The following is a 21,009-nucleotide window of genomic DNA, read 5'->3' on the forward strand; positions in this document are numbered from 1 at the left end:
TTTTATAAAGCAGAGAATTGTGATGTGCACAAATTTGCCTTTGCTCCTATCATGTCAGGCCACTCAGTTGCTTCATTATGCATTATTCATACTTATAATTAGTTTAAACCAATTTCCTGATATTAATTAATAAATCCCAAAAGTTTTATTTCCCATTTAAAATTGGATAAGAACTCTTGATACTATCTGATAAAGTAGCAAATTTAAATAAAATATTGGTTTGGTTTTGGTTTCGGTTTCGTTTTGCCAGCAGCTCACCTAGAATTTATATGTTTTGATTGACTGTTTTGATTAGACTTCTTTCCTGATACCTCAGCAACTGACTGTTCCTTGAAAGGCACAAGACTTACAAAGCTCCTTGCTTAAATCCAACATATTGCATCTCAGCATTCCTTCTCAGCTGCCATCTGACCCCAGAGTCATCTGAAATCCATAGGTTTGTTTTTCTCTTATGCTTTCAGATGCCTTCACATCGAACTGCCTGTCCCTTTGCCCTGCAAGAGCTGCTTCTTCTCTTGGGAATCCCAAGCAGTTTAGGCACTCAGGTAATATCGGAGATCTTTTAGGCTCATATTTCCTCCACTTACCTCACCAGCACCACCCAGAGTGTTAGATATTTTCCTGGGACATGAAACGATTTGGCCCACTGCAAAGAGGCACAAATGCAGCAAATAGGACTCAGTGCCTGTTATCCAACAGCTCAGTGGTCGGAGTATCCACACAGGATGAAGGACACGTGCATTTCATTTCTTCTTTCTCTTGTGGGTTGTCTACACCAAAGCCTATGAATTATGTGTGGTTTTGATACCTTGTGCTGCGGCTATTCCATGTGGTGTGGGACAATAGATAATTTAGGATATCAGAAAAAACAAAATCATAATTCTGAGGCAAAATAATTTTAGATTTGACTTCCAGTCTCTGATGCACATTTCACTATTTATACAAAATAGCCATTGGGTCAGGGTGCGTGAGCTCCCTATGCCGTCATACTTTGCAGCCTCTCTGTGCCTGTGCATCCACCTGAGCATTGGTAAATGCAAGCTCATATCCCTTCGGGCATAGGAAAGAACTGGGACCATATCCCACACCTCCTGTGCTGTGGAAGAAGTGTTAATGAGAAGACTTTTTTTCAGAGATTAGCTTTCTAAGACAGGGCACCACTTGGCCAAACCAGGGCCAGTGCCAGAGCAAGAAATGTTCCAGAAATGGTCAGTCAGGGACTGATGGAGGTAGGACCAAAGTAATGCAGATTTAGATGGGTGCAGATTCACAGCATTCTGTATCTTAAAAAAATATGCCTCCTCCTCCTCACCTATTTGAGACCTTTGGTTTTGGTGAGCTGCACATGCAGCTCCCTAACACAGTAGAAAATTTATTTTTTTCTATTCTCAGAGGGGGTTGTTTTCTGCAGGGCAGTGAAATAAATGGGCACACTAACAGCAAAAACACCACAGTGCAAAGGATGTGGCAGGAGTGAGTGTGCAGGCTAGCAGAGGACAAAAAGTGGAGATAGAGCTGTTAGATCAACCCACTGAGTGAGTACTCAGGTGCACCCTGGGGTCAAGGCAAAGACTGCTCTCCATGTCTCCTGTCGACAAGTGGAAGGAGCAACTTGCCAGCAGGCTGACTTTTGGGACTCCCATGACAGGCATTTCTACTGAGCTGAGGGCTGACTGTCCTGATGAGCACGAAGGTAGCTAAGTTAGGAACTTTACAACATTGATAGTGTTATAAAGTTCAGACTGTTTTTTTGATCTGCCCCGTAAGAGGAGAAACTGTTTGAATAAGACAGTATGATGGCTCCACATGTAAGGAAATTATTTGTTTTTCCTTCAATTTCTATAATGCTTTGAATTTTTCAAATTATTCAGCATCTTGAAAAAGAGAGTTCTGGTTCCATTAAAAAAAAAATAGTTTGAGAATATCAGAATTGCTCCTTGGAAGGGGCTTGCTTCTGATATACCTCAACTTTTCTAGAACAATGACTTACTTTTTAAGAAAGAAAATATATTTTATCTTGCAGTATGTGTAATATTATTTAATGTGGGATTGATAAATTATCAGTTAGGCCTCATTCTTTTAATGCTTTTATCTGCTGTAAATTTCAATATAATTGATAGTAGCTGCTAATTTCTTTGCCTTCTCTGGATATCTTTCCTCCAAGAATAAGAAAATAAGAGGCATTGCAAGTAAGGTCATTAAAATGATATGCAAAGAGGAAAAACCTGAGTAAACATCCAATTTTAATGGAATATTCTCTTAAATTGATAATTTCTTCTGTTTATTTTTTTTTTTCTTTGAGGCATACTGAACAACAAATACCAAAGACTTACAGAAAGACAACCCATGCAGGTTATTGTTTGGCTTCCACACTGGCTTTTCCCCTCAGGTTTTACTTCTGTCTTAGCCATTTAGAAGAGCCAGTGCAATCATAGATGCCACTTATAACCTACACGGTGGAAATTAGAGCCTTTTAGAGAAAAGATATTTGGCTGATAAAAACCTAGCTCCTTAAACTTTGGTGTGACATAATATTTCTTTTGGCAAGGGGTCACTGGTGCTCAGCGTACATCATCACTAACTTATTAGATCTTGAGGCAATTAGCTGAAAACAAACAGAAGAGACAAGCCCTGTATTGAACTACAGAATCCAGAAAAAAATAGCCTATGGCACTCCATTATTCCATAGCTTCATCAAAGGCTAGGCACTGGCTGCTGTTTAAAGAAAGGAGAGCATTGTTTTCATGTAACATCTATACAGTATAGGGACTTTACCATGTTATTTTACTACTGATTTAAGTTACATCCAAACTTGCCTGTTTTATAATAGGGCAGTGGAAAGAACTTTTCAGTTTCTATCTAAAATAGTATATGCAATGTATTGCTTGATTAACTAAGGATTAAAAATCCAGTTAGATACTCCCTTTTCATGGGAAATCACATGAGGAATTTTGATAACTATTACTGAAAACTAAGTATACTAAAAAAATATCTATGATAGTATGCACCAAACGAAGAACTGAATCTAAGGAATCCATGGAATCATCTAAGCAAACTGACTTTTACTATTTTGAATGTAAATATGTATTACTGAAAAAAAGATTTCAAATTTAGCTGATATATTTTACTAATTTCAGTAAGAAACAACAGTTTTTCCCCTGCAGGAAAAGATAACACCTTGAGAGAAAATATGTATTACTGTAAACATGACACAACTAAATGTTATCATCAGGCTACAAGGGCTTTTTAATTATTTTTTGGTAATGTGCTTCACAACGTGTTGTGGTAAATATAGTGGTAACAATAGAATGTAGCTTCACTCATGTATGGTAAATATTAAGAATTAAGATGCAAAAACTTTTGTGATTCTTATTTAGAAAAAATCTTATCAAAAGAAAATTTAATTCTTAATTTTCAGAAAAGAAAAATTATTGTTAGAGGTATCTGGTTGTGTTTGTCACTTGTTTCTTTTCCAGCTGTTAAATAGACAATCTTCTTTGCACACCGATTGAATTATACTAGAATATCACATACCACAAGTTTACTTTTTAAACACAATAAATCTCTAAATTAATTAACATTTTAACAAACTAGATGGTTTAATTTAAAGTTTTATAATACTTTATAAAATCTTTTATCTTGAGCACGTATTTAGATATGTAGAATGCCAATATTGCCTTCCTTATACCCTGTTTTTTCCATTCTTCCTTACCCAAAATAAAATAAAATCAAGACACTCCAAGTACATAAACTGAGATCCTTAAATATATAAAAGAATCCTTTGTATCAGTAGTGGATTCTGAACCTAGAGCCCACAAAACATGATACTGAAGCCTTGCACATAACGGTGTAGGGTGGAGGATGAAGAGCAATGGCATCCTTCTACCTTCTTCCCCCCTTTCCTGTAGCTTAATGATCAAATGATTTGTAGACTACCTTTCTCCCAGTACAGGGGTTACCTCAAACACATTCTGCATTCTCTTGGCTTCTGCATCACACTGCAAGGCAATTAACAGCTACTATTCTTAGTTATACTGAAGAGCTACTAAAAACACAAAAGCAGGCAGATCAGTGAAGGCCATCACAGTAGTATTTCACACAGCCTTGTCTGATATTTCAGTTCTGAGACAAGACTGAGGTTGTAAATAATTTTCCACATTCTGTATAAAGAATTTTGTAGAAAGCCAGTTCTTTTCTCATAAGGAGACATAGAGAAGTCTAACTAAAAAAAAGCCCAAAAGCATGTTGCTGGACATGCAGTATGACTTTCATCCTTCTTTGGAATTAACGCTTGTAAAAATTGCTATACCAAAATAAAGGAGAAACAGCTGTGAAAATTATTAGTCTATATTTATTTTCAAAACCAAATTTTTTACTTGCAATCTTCCCTGAACAACACAAATATAAACAGCTTTTTCCGTAGTTATATCTCCTTTCCTAGTACTTATTTACTATTGCCAGTCTATATCTTTTCATCTCTTCGAAGTAGCTAGGGTGATTTACAATAGTCTTGTAAATTTCATGTGAATGGTCTATGGAATGCTAGGATTTTATCAAATTCTTTCCCACAAGAGGTTTCAATTTGTTCATCATCCCCTCCTGGTATCCGATTTCAAGACATGATGTGCAGAATTACCTCTAATATCAGTTCTGCAGATACAATGCATTAGCAGAGAAAATTAGACACTATTCCTTTTAGATCTGATGTGCTGCCGTTGTCTTTAAGTTGTCAGGGTGTCGAATTAATGGCAACTGGAGAAGGTTGCCATGACTTAAAGGATCACAGTAAAAGGAAAAACAATCCTTTATATTTCTTCTGAGGAAAGGAAGGCAGCTGTTACATATCGTTCTGCTCTGAAGCTCCCCAACATATTTTTATTTTGTTATGCTAGTAGAGGTGATGTATGTATGTACATATATGTATATGTATATGTATAGATATAAAATTCCTCCTGTAAAATTAAAACAAAATAGTATGCATGTAGTAAATTTAACTAAAACAAAAGAAAATAAAACAAAAAAAAAAAAACCAGAAAATCTATAATTTTAAGCTTGATCAAATTCAGGTTTTTATGATGTGTTACTTTTAAAAAGCCTATTTTCCCCCAAACAACCTGAAAATTCTATTAAGTTTCTATTACGTTAAAACCATGCATAAGCTCATAAAAAAAAATCTCATTTTATAAACATAAAAATGTTGGCAATTGCCTTTCAAGAAAAAAAAAACCTCAAATCACATGTTGAATACTTTTTGTTCTACTAAGAAAATTATTATATTTAATTATTTACACATTGGGAAGTTTGTTTTTTCTTTTGTTTATTTTTTTCTCCTTAGAATGTGGAATTGTAAATAAGCATGCTCTTTTAATTTCTGCAGGAGAAATGCTTTCTTAGAAAAACAATTTGAGAATGACTCATACAGATACAGGAAGTTCACAGGTGATCCTAGAAAGCGGGGACAAGTGTTCAAGGGTTTCCTGTGGGTTTGACAAGGGATTTTTGCATAGACTCTGATTAAGCTGGAGAAGTTAGGGGGTCTGGAGTCCTGGATGTATGGTTGTACAATTATGTGCCTGAGAACTTTCCTGTAGGTAGAAAGACAGCAAATGCTGCTAAAATTCTTAGTGGAAAAAGTTAAAATGTGCAGGTCAGCTCTTGAGTTGGATTTAAACACATTGGTCTCATTTCATGTGGCCACATATATGGGTACTTACTTACATATGTGGATAAGTTTGTTTGTCATCTTTTACAAATGTTTTTAACAATGCAAATTTAGTGAGAGAGGCTATTTACATATTCACTCTATAGCGTGTATCTATTATGAAATAGGGAAGCAATTAAATTAATACTTACATACAAATAAAAAAATCTACAGTGACACCTTGTAAGCAATAGTAGTTTTATGCTCTGTGCACAAGCTTTACCTAATTTATCTCTGAGAAAGCCTGACTAAATAAGCAGGCTTTGAAATATATCTAGTCCTTTGTCACTGAACTACTGAACATCCTCCAGAACCTAAAGGCCCTGAAAATCTTCCACCTTGAGCTCCAAAGTAAGGATCTGTAGCGACCGTCTGGTTAATCATCCAAGCTGAGCTCATCTGCTGAGTCAGAGGATAAGGAAATAATTGGTTTCTTAGGTAACAAGCCCCATATTAAACAGGATTTTATAAATCAAAACAAAACTCTCAAATTTCATCTGAAATCTAAAGTATGTTTTAAGACATTCAGATGTAATGTGCTCCACATGTGATACATGTCTCATTAAATACCCTGCCCTGGTCTGATTTAACAGATGTGTCCAGGGAGTATTTGGCTGTACCTGTGGCATTTTGGAGTGAAACTGCCATGTTTGCGTGAGTAACTGAGATAAGCTTCAATCAAAAATAAGACCAGCAATGTTCAGATCTTGTGCAATTGAAGTGGAAGGATTCACAGCCTCTGCTGTTAGGTTAATATCAGAAGCACAATTCTGAGATTGCCCACTTTTACAATAAAGACCTGTAAGCCTTCTTTCAGGCAAAAGCAAATACTAATTCTGATCGTTCCTCAAACTGCTTCTTTATACCAAACTACCAAATTTACAGGTGCTCAGCTCCAGCCAGATAGCTTCTCTACATCTACATATGATCTAGATTTTGTGAGAGCCAGCTGGTAACCACAGGGACTTCATCAAAAAGCCCGGCGCTGATACCAGGATCACAAAGCTCCTGCTGTTGGAAATAACAGTGTTTCTCATAGTGATCTTCCTCTGGGCTGGGCAACTGCCAGAACAGGCTTTCTGTGAAGGATCTATTGAATGAAGAATACATTCATTTCCCCAACCTGATCAACTTTTAAAAAACCTAGCAAGAAGCACAGCGATGTTATCAGCTTGACAGCATCAGCTGTTCAAAGTCAGTTGAGATGACTTACAATTGAAAGCAGAGATTATGAAAGTTTGATTTTTTTTTTTCCATAGCAAAAATTGTTAGACCTGCAATAAAAAATATCTGTATTATCACCATACTGACAGACAATGTTAGTTTATCTTCATCATAGATACTTATTACTGGCAAGTAGATATAAGCTAGCCCAACTTGGAAGAATCCATTATATGTTTACAAATGCCAACAGTCCTATCAGTCAGAATGAGCACCTCATGACAGCTCTCAAAATAAAGATAAAAATCAAGGAAGACCTTGAGTGTGAAAATCCCAAAATTGTAGCCTCAAAATCCTATGTGAGGTAGGTGACTGCCTAGCTCAGTAGGAACCTATATTCACAAAGTACTTTTCATTCCAATCAGAAAGGTTCCCTGAGCCTTCACTTCTGTATTGTGTAGTAGAGTTACATTTACCTGAGGAACTTGCTTCAAAAAATTAAGCAGACAACACCTTCATTAACTCAATCATAACTGAAATTAGAGAAGAAACTCTGGAAATTAAAAAATAAACAGCATTAGGGTGTTCATAAAAAGCAGTTTCAAAAGCTGTCTTTCTTTGATAAGTGACTGAATGACCTATGAGCATTTCAGATGATTTAGAAAGGGCTTCACTCTTACATTCTCCCTAATGCATTGATTGCAGGAAAGTTCAAACAGGGCTATGAGCCTTTTCTGTAGAAAAATGGGAAACAATGCAAGATCTATGAAATCAGCAGCCTGTAGGTACTCAAGGGCATCATTTCAATTGTATGACCAGAGCATGGAAGGCAATAACTCCACATTTTGGTCTCTGGTCCTGGAATTATATCCACTTCATGTATTAGTTTTATTCTGATAACTGTTTTAATTAAGACAATGTAATTCAAAACTATGTGTAAAACTGAAATTAGGGTGCTGATTGGGACTTATAAACTAAAAATCATCTCGACTAATTTTTCCTTTTCCCTGAGAAAGTTCTCTTACTGTCAAGATGTTATGTAAAAAGTTATTGCAAAAACTGGTCATTCTTTATTTTTTAAAAGAGAAATGGTTACTCAGTTCCTGGGAAGAGCAAATGTAGACACCAGTCTTCAGGAGAAAGTTCTGAGCTCTAGGTCATAAATGAATAGTAATGCTTGAGAGCATAATTTGCATGCCTAAGCTCTAGAAACGGTAGAGATTCAAACAGATCTCCACTCACAAGGTACATTATCATCTAGCTTTAACTAACTTTCTACTTAACGTGTCTCAGCCAAGCCCTAGCCCTCCACAGTCACACTAGAGGAAAAATGCACCCCTAATTTCAGGTTTAGAATCTGCTGTAGCTATTAGACTCCTGAAAGTTAGGCTTTATTGACCAGATCACAATTTCTTCAATATTTTATTGAATAGAATCTTAGCCAGAAGAGCAAGTTCCCAAAGCTGAAAACAACTAGGAAGAGCATCTTTTGAAAGGACTGAAATCAGAAAAAAAAGAAATAATCATATGAAACTTTCTGATAACATTTTGCTAGACTCCCAAACATCAGTGTTACAACTGAGGAAAGAAGGAAACAGAGGTTATGAAAACAACAGCAAAATGGAGATGAAAGCAGCTAGAAAAGTAACGAAAACAAGTGTAACAGTTGAAAGAAAGGAGAAGTTAATTGCAACAAACGCAGAAGCAAAAAAAGAGTACAAGTCTGGTAAAGGAGCTGAAAGTATACAAAGAAAAAATAATATTTAGCTGTGAAGAACTGGGAAATTTGTAATTAAATTGAATCAGAAATTGTCCTCAAAACAACACAGGCTCATTGCTAGACAGATACAGTTAGATTTACCAATAAAAATGTGGAAAAGGCAAAAGTGCCTACTAAATATTTCTTCTTTGTAAGAAACATAATGAGGATTATGATTAAAAAAAAATTTGTCTCAGATGTGATGCAGAAATGTCCTATAATAGTTATTTGATTAATATGGAACTCCTAGGAGACTGTGAGAAAATGTACAAGGGGAGGAAAGGGTAAACAAGAAAAGTGGGGTAAATGCAGTCATGTTAACCTCACATCAGTCCTGAGGAAAATAATAGGATGACTGGTATGAGACCTCATTAATAATGAGAGAAATATAATTAATGCCAATCAATGTGTTTTCATGGAAAATAGATCTTGTCAAACTAATTTGATATTTTTGTGAGATTACAAGGTGGGTTGATAAGGTAATAATGTTGATGCTTAGACTCCTACAGGACATTTGGTTTCACACTATGAATGCATTCGTGCCGAGGTTTAACTTCAGCTGGCAACTAAGCAGTACCCAGCCTCTCCCTCACTCTTCTGTGGAGAGAAATTTGGAAAAGTAAAAGTGAGAAAACTTGTGGGTTGAGAAGACAGTTTAATGGGCAAAGCAAAAGCTGTGCAAGCTAGCAAACCGAAACAAGGAATTCATTCAGCACTTCCCATAGGCTGGCTGGTGTTCAGCCATCTCTTGGAAAGCATGGCTCTGTCTTGCAGAATGGTGATTTGGGAAGACAAATGCCATCACTCAAGTCCCCTCTTTCCTTCTTCACCCAGATTTATATGCCGGACATGATGCCATATGATACGTGATACCCCTTGGGTCCACTGGGATCAGCTGTCCTCTCCCACCTTCTTGTGCACTCCCAGCCTACTTGCTGTTGGGGTGTGTGAAAAGCAGAAAAGGCCTTGACTCAGTAATAATGAAAACATCCCTGTGCTATCAACATGGTTTTCAGCAGAAATCCAAAACATAGGCCGGCACCAGCTGCTGTGGAAAAAAAAATCTAGTTCAGCCAAAACCTGCGCAATTGGTTAAGAAAGATCCAAATCAACATGGCACACATTAAATGACTTAAAACTTGTCTGACAAACCTCAAAATGTAATAATATATGGGATATCATCACCAAGTAGTTCTGTTTCTAATAGGACCCTATAGAGCATGATCTTGAGCTATTATTTCTGAAAACATTTATTGATAATGTTGAGATATTACAAAATTAACTTCTTTGAGGCTTATAGAAGGCAAAAAAAGACTGGAAAGTTTAAAAAAAAATCACAGGAAACAAATTACATAATCTATATTTAATAGAAAGCTTGATGTGTGTTCTTATCATATGTTGCTCATACTCTTGGCTCCCTTGTAGCACACCTTTGTCTCAGGTGCCTGGCTTATAAATCAGTTGTGGTAGGGTAAGGTCAGGCATAGGATAAATTCTACAATCTTTTTCTGTAGTGGATATCAGGGTTCTCTGCTTGGCACCTTTTCATCACTCTGGTATCATCACCTATAGGTGGGGAGAAGAGGAATTGGATTTGAGAGGTAGTTTTGGCCAAGCAGATGTGTGCCTTGCTAGTCACCTTTGGGAGATTTGACTATGTGAAATGCAGGACAGTGTGAGTTTCTCTGAGCAATGTTGTAACTTACCTGAAGGGCTCGGGGGAGGTGATTTTCACAGAATATGACCACCAACAAAGAATGGGTGTGTATGAGAAATCTACTGTTTTGTTTGAACATTTCACCAATCTTTGGAAGTTTTCCTAGTGTGCAGTCTTTTCAGAGGCTTTATCACAAAAGGCTAGACGTGGGCTGGAGCGGTCCATATTCTGTATCTGAGCTCCTACTACTTCAATAAAATGAATTCACTCAGTGTTTTTGGGGGTTGGCTCTGAAGTGAGGCTCAAAGCCAAGGAGGCTGCCGAAAAAAGAAGTATTTTTAATATGTCTACATTGTTATTGTAGGCTTAAAGCACTGTGTATGAGATGTTACAAATTTGAAAATAAAAGACATACAAAATTAAGGAATTATTTCTGGCCCTGATATTGGCAAAAAAAGAGCAATCACTACCTCAAAAGCTGGTAATTTCCATCAGCTGTATTTTCAGATATGATTATAATGATTATTGCTCCTTTTCACCTTCAACTCTGCCTACCAAAAGCTTCCTTCTTCTTGTCTTTCGTCCTCATCCCATGATGAAAAACAGGCACTGAAATTTTTGGTGGTAGAAATGCAGTGCTCTCTACTGTCCCTATTGTGTCTAATTGTGGGCATAATAACATGAGTTTCCACAGCAGGCCCTCAGTGAAGGGACCCTTGCTATGTGATCTGGTCATCACTTCAAGGACCTGAATGGAAAACAATCCTGAAGGAGCTTTTGCTACCTTTTTATTTCAGACACTTCTTTCCTAAAGGAACCCAAAGTAGTCTGCTTTGGCATATTCTTCTATTCACGTGACAGAAACAGTGCAAGATCCACTGGGCAGGCAAATTTACAATCCTTTAGCTGGCACTTCTTCAGCTAGCAGCAGAGGCATGATAGTTTTCTCAGGTTCATCTGCTGGCCAGCTTTTCTAAGCATGCTTTTGCTTAGTCTTATCAGAGATTTCACAGGGTGGAGCAAAGAAATTTTTATCAGTCTTTGAAGATTCCTTACATGACAAAGAATAATTTTGTCATTCACTTAAACTCCACATTTCAGGTTTCCCTGTTAGGCTCCTCAGACACAAATGCCTAGTGAGGCCATGTTTTGCATCTTTTACCTATTTTTATCATGCTGACTAGAATTGCTAGCTGATCCTAAAACCAATGCAGGAGATCTCACTTCAGGCAGTTTTCCCCAGGCATAGTACAATTGTAGTATAAGGTAGGGAAAGGGCAGGGAGCATTTGAGGTAAGATTTTTGCATTAGCAGTATCTAACTTCAACTGCTGGAGTAAGACAGTAGGAAATAAACTTTAGAGGAGAACAGATGAATTCTGTCTGCAACCTTTGCTGAAGAGCAGAAAAATGTGTCCATTTTACCTTATCCTTGTATAACACAGGGATTCTAATGAAGAAAATTCTTTTTTTGGAACTGCTATAGTTGAAAAGTGATATACCTCTTCTCCCTACTTGAAATACCCCACAACCATCCACATTTGAGGTTTCTAGAAATCTGATCAGAGTTTCATAGTTCTGGGAAAATCCCAGGATTGTCAGCTATACAGGGATTATTTCATTAATGAGTACTTCTCCAGAAATTGGAAAATCATGCAGAATTTTTGCTTATTTTAAGATTTTACTACACTACCTTTGAGAAATTACCTGTTAGGAAAAGCTGAGAAGTTGATACAGCAAAGTCTGGGTCTGTAGCATATCATAGAATCATAGAGTCATAGAATGGTTATGGTTTGAAGGGACCTTAATGATCATAGAATCATAGAATGACTAGGTTTGGAAAGGACCTTAAGATCACCTTTTTCCAACCTCCCTGCCATGGGAGGGGACACCTCTCACTAGGTCAGGTTGCTCAAGGCCCCATCCAATGTGACCTTGAACACTGCCAGGGATAGAGCATTCACAACCTTGGGCAACCTGTTCCAGTAACTCGCAGTAAAGAATTTCTTCTTCATATCCAACCTAAATCTCCCCTGTTTAAGTCTGAACCCATTACCTATTGTCCTATTGCTACAGTCCCTGTAGTCCCTCTCCAGCAATCTTGTAGGCCCCTTTCAGATACTGGAAGGCTGCTATGAGGTCTTCATGAAACCTTCTCTTCTCCAGGCTGAGCAGCCCCAAGTTTCTTAGCCTTAGTTCCATGAGCAGGGACACCTTCCACTAGACTAGCTTGCTCAAAGACCCGTTCAACCTGGCCTTGAACACTTCCAGGGATGGGGCATACACAACTTATCCAGGCAACCTGTTCCAGTCTCACAACTTCTAGTCCACAATAGCCTCTCTCTATAAATATTAAAATTATGCAGATGATACCAAAGATAATGCAGTAGCAAATTATGGCAAAATTGAACTTTCAAGTATAGAACTCTTAAAGATTCATAGAATCATAAAATAGTTTGGTTTGGAAGAGACCTTAAAGATCATCTACTTACAATCTCCCCTCCACGGGCAGGGACACCTTCTGCTAGACAAAGTTGCTCAAAGACCCATCCAACCTGGCCTTGAACACTGCCAGGAATGGGACATCCACAACTTCTGCAGGCAACCTGTTCTAGTCTCTAACCACCCTCACAGTCAAAACCTTTTTCCTTATATCTAATCCAAATCTAATATTACTCCATGCCCTTGTAAAAGGTCCCTCTCCAGATTTCTTGTAGGTCCCCTTTAGGTAATGGAAGGCTGATATGTGGTCTCCCTGTATCCTCCTTTCTCCAGGCCGAACAATCCCAACTCTCTCAGCCTGTCTTCATACGAGAGGTGATCCAGCCCTCTAATCATCTTTGTGGCCTCCTCTGGACTCACTTCAGCAGGTTCATGTCCTTCTTATGTTGGGGGCCCCAGAGATGAACACAGTACTGCAGGGGGCGTCTCGTGAGAGCGGAGTAGAAGGGGAGAATTACCTCCCTTGACCTGCTGGTCATACTCCTTTTGATGCATCCTAGGGTATGGCTGGCTTTTTGGGTTGCAAATGCACACTGCTGGGTCTTGTTGAGCTTCTTGTCAACCAACACTCCAAGTCTTTCTCCTTAGGCCTGCTTTCAAACCATTATCCAAGCAGCCTGCATTTGTGCTTGTCTGACCAGGATTAGGCATTTTCTGGTCTACGTAATACCCTACTTGATAACTTGAAATATTGGTCAGCTTGTAAAGGTTTTTTGCTTGGATGAGCTGCCAAGAACTGTTTCTATGTCTCTGTTAACACCCCGGAGGGTTTCTGAGGGTGTTCTTTGTCTCTGGAATCTCTGCTTCAAAGAGTCAATGCAAGTCTCTATTTGCAAACCTTCCTTTGAACCTACACTAGATCTCTCTGGCACTCTCTTGCATTGCATGGTGAAAACTTGGCCAGAAAAAGACAATCAGAGTTCCTGATATGATGTTGCAACCAGAAAAATGCAAGTGAAATCTTTGAGAGTGTAAAAGTTTGGAACTGAAAATTTAGTGAACAATTTAGTGAAGTTTTATGGCCTCCATGGATTCACCTGCTTTCATTCTCCACACAATGCAGAACTCTACAAATGTCAAGGAAAATAAGGAAAATGAGAAAGGAATGTGTTTGTGACTACAAAATTAGTGAGGAGGCATAGGAAAGGAAAAAAATAGAAATACTATGATAACTGAGAGGGTTGAAGCATCCTAAATTTCTTTATTGATATTACATATGAACAGCTGCTGCTTTTAATGATGCTCAGATCTTACCTCCAGGTAGTGATGAGCAGCTCTTTCTGGCTATCTATACAGGAGATCCTTGTCTTGTGTGTAATACAGATATGGCTCTCTTTGGCAGTTGAACAGTCAGATCTTATAGTAAGCACAGATGTAATAATGATAAAATAAGTGTGGGTGTCTGTGTTGTTTGAGAAATAATCTATGGTCAGTGATGGAAAGCGGTGCAATACATTACACCGAAAAAGCAAAGCTCAAGTTGTGTAATATGAATTTTATAAATGAAAAAGGTATGAATATGTCAGATGCTACAAAATGAGCAGACCACAACAACATTTACAACTGCCAAACTGCATTTTAGCTCAGTGTAAAATAAGCTTTTAATATGTTCTTAACTTCTGTATTTCCTGGATCTTTAGAGTGCATGTAACTTTAACATTGCCTTCAGTGGACTTGAGATGATACACCAGTCAAGCAATTTTAATTTTGACCAAAACCCACCTTCAAACCAGTAAATTTTCTCTAGTGGTGTTTAATATCCTCATAGTCACTGCTTCTGGAAATGAGACTTTTATTGCTGACCCTAGGCAAAAAACAGTGCCAAAACACGCTTGTGGTGCACTTCCTCTCAGTGGTATAAAAGCTGTATGTCTGTGGTCGCAAAAATAAAGGGGAAAAAAAGCATCTTGTTTCAATAGAGGATTATAGAAAGGATAATGTTAAAAAGAGTAAGGTCAAAAGAGAATTTAACACTGCTAAGGTACTGTCAGAGAATCCTTGGACCAAAACACTTAAGAATTATTCAGCAGCTTGGCTATTCAGAAATACACTCAAATGTCACAAGAAAAGTGCCTTTGGAATAATTTTTAGAAAAGAGTAGATCAAGCTCTGTGTACTGCTTGAGCCAACAGGTAAATAAATTGGCAGAAGAGAGTATTGTCACTGTTAACAATAGTGGCAGGGCAGCAGAGTGGCAATGAACAGCAGCAGCACCTTTAGAAACACACTGGATAAGTAAAGTTAGCAAGACTGATCCAAGAAGATGATCTACATGCAATTTTAATGCTGTCAGCGCTTATGTGATAATTCATTTAGAGCAATGAAGGGACCTGAGGAAAAAGCACTACAGTACTCAGGTACCAGTCTCGCGAACCAAAAGATCTGAAGCCAATCAACTGCCTGCCCTCCTGTGAGGTGAAGGCTGCAGACAGAGAAGAAATAATTACCACTGGGAATCCTGCTTAACCAGCTCCCCTGGTCAGGGAACAGCCTGGAAGGTCTCTGCTGATGATATATATATGTAATTTTTCCAGTTTTGGAAGCCTGGATGAACCCCCTTCTACCACATGTCAAATGTGTCTCAGCAACAGTATTTTTCATCTTATACGTATATAGCACAACTATTTCTTATCACAGCTAAGAATCTACTGCAGATTGTCTTCTTTGAACCAAAAATTTAAATATGGAAAATAATATATTCTTATTAACAATATTTGTGTTGCAGATCCTCTGAGTGGTTTGTCTACACATTAATTAATAACTACTCATTTACCACAAGTATTGTAAGTCTTTGAAAAGGATCTGAAAAGATAACATCTAAAACTGAAAATGGAGGATATGTAACACAGAAAAAGATTTCTATATACAATAGTTTTCTAAAATAATTTCCTTTGAGCAATGAAACATCACACATGGAAACAGACACTGTTTAAGAATTAATATATTTACACATTCAATAAACGCCAAATAGTCAGTTGTGATGTGGCTAGCAATCAGTGAAAAATTATATAGCTCAGTCATTTCTTAATTATTCTAATTGCTTGGTAAGATGTTTGCAAGTTATTGGGTTAAGATACATGATGATAACTGGTCTTGCAACTTGAAGAAGACAGCAACTCTCCAGTGTCCTCTACAACGAGTTTTCTCAAAGATTATCTTTGTAAGAGAGATCTCCAACACAGATAAGCCTGTGAAAAGCTTCATTGTTCTTGCACTGTGGCAGCTAAATTCAAAGGATTTAGTTTATGTGTTGGTAGTAATATTGTCACAAAAACTTTGTCCTGAGTAGACAAGACCTTCGTTGGTCAACCAGATATTCTTAGGTCAGTTTCTTAGTCTGTTGTGTCCTAAAGCATCGTCTTATTTTGTACTGTCATAGTTCACTTCCAGTGCTAGCTATGGTGTGGTTCTATACTTTCACCTTAATTAAATGCTTGTCATTACTTTGTCATGGTTATAATTTCTGAAATGTATTGTGGGGTTTGTTTTAATTTCTTTTATTTGTTTGTGTTCTTGTTGTTGTGTTTTAAAATGTGTCAGTTGCAAAGTCTGGGAAAAACAAGCTCTGAATGGATTTTTTTTTCCCTTTCTTTTTTGCCTCCTGCTGTAGTACAGTTTCTTACAATGAGACAATTATTTTCTGGTCATAAACTCTTACCTCCTTCACATTCTATTTAACTTGAAAACCAGCTGGGACTTCAGGCTTGTTCTTAAGTTCAGCATTTTGTCATATACTTGAGTACACTTTGATTGATACAGATACAAGGTTCATGTAACCATACAAGAAAAACATTATACACTCACGGAGAAGCAATTGTCATCAGCAAGCCCATGTACCGGGTCTTAGATGAATTTCCAGATCAAAATGTGTATTTTCTTCTTGGCTTTTGACAGGAAGAAGTACTTGACAGGTTTCTAGTTCTTCAGATGTCTCTTGATGGCTGGAAGAAGTGACAGCCCTCAGATCGGAATGGTGTGCAACAGGCTACTATGCTCTTGTAAAAATCAAAGCATGCTTTCAAACTTGAACCCTCTTTTCTGAGTTAGCAAAAGTATAGGGGAAAAATGATCATTAAACTTTAAGTATCACAGATGAATGTTAAATATTCAGGTTTGAATGCAGTGTGCAAGAGTCTTAGGCTGACAAAGTTGGTCTGAATATCTTTCAGGATACAATAAGAAGGATTTTTTAAATTATTTGATAATATATTGTTAGCAGCATATTTCTCAAATATTTATTTGACAATTTAGAGTTAAAAAAAATGAAGACTTGCTTGCAATATCCCATTTATTCAAAACAAATGAAATTTTTAAAATCATTAATAATTTTTAGATGAGAATGGTTACTTCTTCCACGGTGCAGAAGGGACTCTCTTTTTGGAAAAAAAAAAACTTTTCTTTTTTTGAAAAAAAAAAAAATTTTAAATGGGAATTATTTTGAACTAATATTTTTCATCAGTTGCAAACACTGAAAAGGTACTGTGTAGATTTAAGTTCTCTATTTTCATACAGATATTAACTAAATAATAAGAAACATAGCACTTAGTGCTTTGGAATTGTGTTGTTTTTATCAACAGTGCATGTGCATGTCAGAATGTACAGACATATAGTGTGGTTTGTAAAAGATACGTCACACAACACACAAATCACACTTGGTTTCAGCTACTGATACTTCCTGTTACTGATGGGTCATGAAAAAAGCCAGGTAAACTGCAGGCCAGGGATTACCAGGGATCTTACCTAGGGTCTGACCTTATAAATCACCACCAGAGAACTTTAGCCTTGATTTATGGTATACTAATGTGAGAGAGTGCATTATATACCTATGGAGGACAAGAAAAGTAAAACCAGACAGAAGTAACATAGAGAAACAGAGAAAAAAAGAGCACTGGAAGCTGATCAGTCATTAAGACTAAGGATTGGTGTGATTCAAAGTTGATAATTCCCCACTTGACCAACAGGTCCTGCATTCACATACTATACTTTGTACAGTAGCCCATTAATTCATGAACATGCCATCTATGCTAGATATTAGGCAATATATATTTATAATGTTGGTATTCAAAAACTACATGTAATTCTACTTGCAGAGACTGTCCTTGGTAAAAGATACCCAAGTAAAAGTGATTCAGTGGAGACATGTGAACATTTTAGTCGTCCTGGCATGAATCTGGGATGATAGATGACTTAATACTGAAACATTTTTCCTTAGGGCTTTTGCAGTTCTTTTCTTAATGCAGGGGTCCCTTTCTACTTATTCAGATGCTGGTTACGGAGCCTGAGATTGGGTGCTGATTGGTAAGAAATTGAAACAAATTGGAATGTATTGCTGGTGGTTTGGATTGAGCCATCACAATATTTGAATGAAGCTTCAGGATCAGCTAAGAAATAAGCTTGTTGTTGGAGAAGAAATATTCACTTAGCTGTTGTCTGGTTTTTATTTATCTACAAAAGGTAGCAATTTTTAGTGGAATATGGTGATGAGTTTACACATCTAAATTAAGTAAACATCTACCTGTTTGGGTGCAGGTGCAACTTGTCAGCTCTTTCTGCCTTATTCAGACAATAAGCATGGAATATGAAGGGCAAGACAGCTGAATGAAAAACTCTAGCAAATCAGCTAGTAAGATTATAACAAAGGATGTTTTTTGGAGTTGCTTAGAATATTGGCTGACCAAATCCTGTGTGATGACTTAGGCTTTTGTGGCAGTGTATGGTATCTTTTTGAACAGGTCTGATGTTTTCTTCATTGCCATTTAAACAAGTTCTCATTAACACAAGACAACTGGCAGGGAATGATAATTTATATTATTTGTATTCTTTTAGAAGGAAGCTTGCAGTGGAAGTCTTTTTTTTCCAGTTGGTAGCAATTTGGTTTTGAAGCATGCAAAGAAGCTAGAAGACATTCATTAACGTGTGCAGGCATGAAAGCACAATGCACAAAACTGTTTTACCAAGATTATAGTTATGAAATTGCCACCTTTGCTTTGGGGAGCCCAAGGGAAATGCTTTTGAGGTTTTCTGAACTTCAGTTTTGGAATTTTGAAGATAATTAGCAACCAAGCATCCTAGCAGTTTTTAACATATTAGTAAGAACTGTGGTTTATGACTTCTGGGCTATTTTTCGTTCAGGAGTGCCTTGACTCTTTTAGGATATGTTACTGGTATCAGGACTGGCCCACAAGAATGCCTGGACTTTATTTTTCAGTGATGACTTGTACCTCTTGCATTATTTGTTCCACAGTCTCCCTATGGCTCTTTCCCAACATTAGCAAATACATTTTATGAATTTCATGGATATCTCTTGAAATCTAAGGTTGAAATGCCAAACACTGTCATTACAGAGAAGCAGAAGCTAACCATAATTTCTCTAATTGAAATTATAGAGATAATTTAGTGTGAAAATATCAATTTTTCACGTAAGACATAAGAGGGTGGAACGTCACCATTTCTTTCTCACTAGCATTTAGCATGTTTTTCTAGGGACCTGAGGCACTGGGTGGGAAACTGAAAAAACAAAATGTCAGTTTTTACATACAGAATTCCCCAAGTCAGAACTGATTCAGATGTCTTACACTCATCTCCCCAGGTGAGAGGAGATTTTCTCCACCAAAGTGTCAAAAGCACTGAAAAGAGCTAATTTTACCAGGTTTGCTTTATATGTGAAATAAAATGTTCCACATTGCCCTGTTTAACAGTACTGAGACAATGCCCATCTGTTCTAGCAATGGGGATCTCTCTGATGGAATGTCTCCCCTCTATTCTACATACATAAACATCATGTGGAAATTGAATTCTTATTGTAACTGGTAAACAATAGGATTTTTAAAAGGTTTGAGAATAAGACTAACATATTGTTACAATAGTAAAGTTTGATTTAAATTATTTTGATTTCTTGAGAGGGTTCTTCATATAATATCTATTTTGCGTGTGACACAAACCCCAGCTGAGACTATAAAAAAAAAGTTGTTGTCGCTCAGACATTACTTTCTAATTAGCCAACAAGAACAATTAGGAAATGTTTCAGGTGACTTTAATCTCTCTGCCTGGCTACGCATTGTTCATTTTTTATGTCAACAAGTACATGCTGATATTTTAAAACAGATCTCCGTATGCTAATTTTCCTATTCCCCCATCTAAAAGACTGACTGTTAATTCCAGTTGACAGTGAATGGTTTTGTTTCTTATTCACCTCAAAATAATGTATTGTTACCAAGTGATTTATAATAAACAGTATTTAAGAAAAAAATATGATGCTTATCAGTTTTGACAACTAAAAATGCATTATTAATGGCATAATAACATTGGAAGCATCTTGAAAACAAGATGATTGTGAAGAGTTTATTTTTCTGTTCAGATTGAGATTTATTCTTTTAGCTTAGACATACTTCTGGGTGGACAGGTCATTACAGAGAAGAATACCAAAATTATTGCATGTTAGAAAGTCTTGTGATGCTGCCTGTCAAATATAGAATGATAGGTACACTTAAAATAAAGTCAGATACATTATTCCCATTAAAGTCCACTTTTAGAATATCTGGTTTGACATATAGAATAGATATTTTAAGTGGGTATGTTAGAAAGTGAAATTGCCTTAACTGTTTGATTTTACTTAATGGCTGTTGATGAAAGATCATTTCTTTTTTGACTATGCGCAGTCATATATGAATATAAATATTGGAACAAATATTTGAATAATAGTACAGCTCAGTGCATCTCTCTGGCACTTTTGCCATTGTACTAAATGTAAAGCTACATTTGAAGTGGAATTTATACAGCTACATATATATATATACATATATATATATAAAGGTACAAATGAAGTCGAATTTATACTCTGCATTTGTGAGAGAGGACAAGTAGTAGTATGAATTGGCAATATGCTTACCCATACATTTAAGGTATAGTATCTTTAATATGATTTTCATACAGAGCAAGTATCATATTTTAAGTCAGGATGAATTCTAAGCTGATGTTGCTAGCTAATTCACTAAAAATATTTATGCCAATAGCCAGATTATGATGCCTTAACAGCCATTCTCTAGGAAGACCAGTTTACCATCATTATTGGATTTTATATTAATTATAGTATGTACTTTACTGAATTTGCTGAAGTGCTTTGTTGGATATTCTCCAAACACTAACAGCCAAATGAAATTATATTAAAAGGGTCATCTATATTTAAGGGTATGTGAAAGTGCTTTAGAGACTGGTTGTAATTAAAGAGGTT

The sequence above is a fragment of the Pezoporus flaviventris genome, unplaced genomic scaffold (genome assembly GCF_033815535.1).
Source record: "Pezoporus flaviventris isolate CSIRO_AGI_PZ_B2104156 unplaced genomic scaffold, CSIRO_AGI_Pfla_v1 ptg000007l, whole genome shotgun sequence".
Taxonomy (NCBI): domain Eukaryota; kingdom Metazoa; phylum Chordata; class Aves; order Psittaciformes; family Psittacidae; genus Pezoporus; species Pezoporus flaviventris.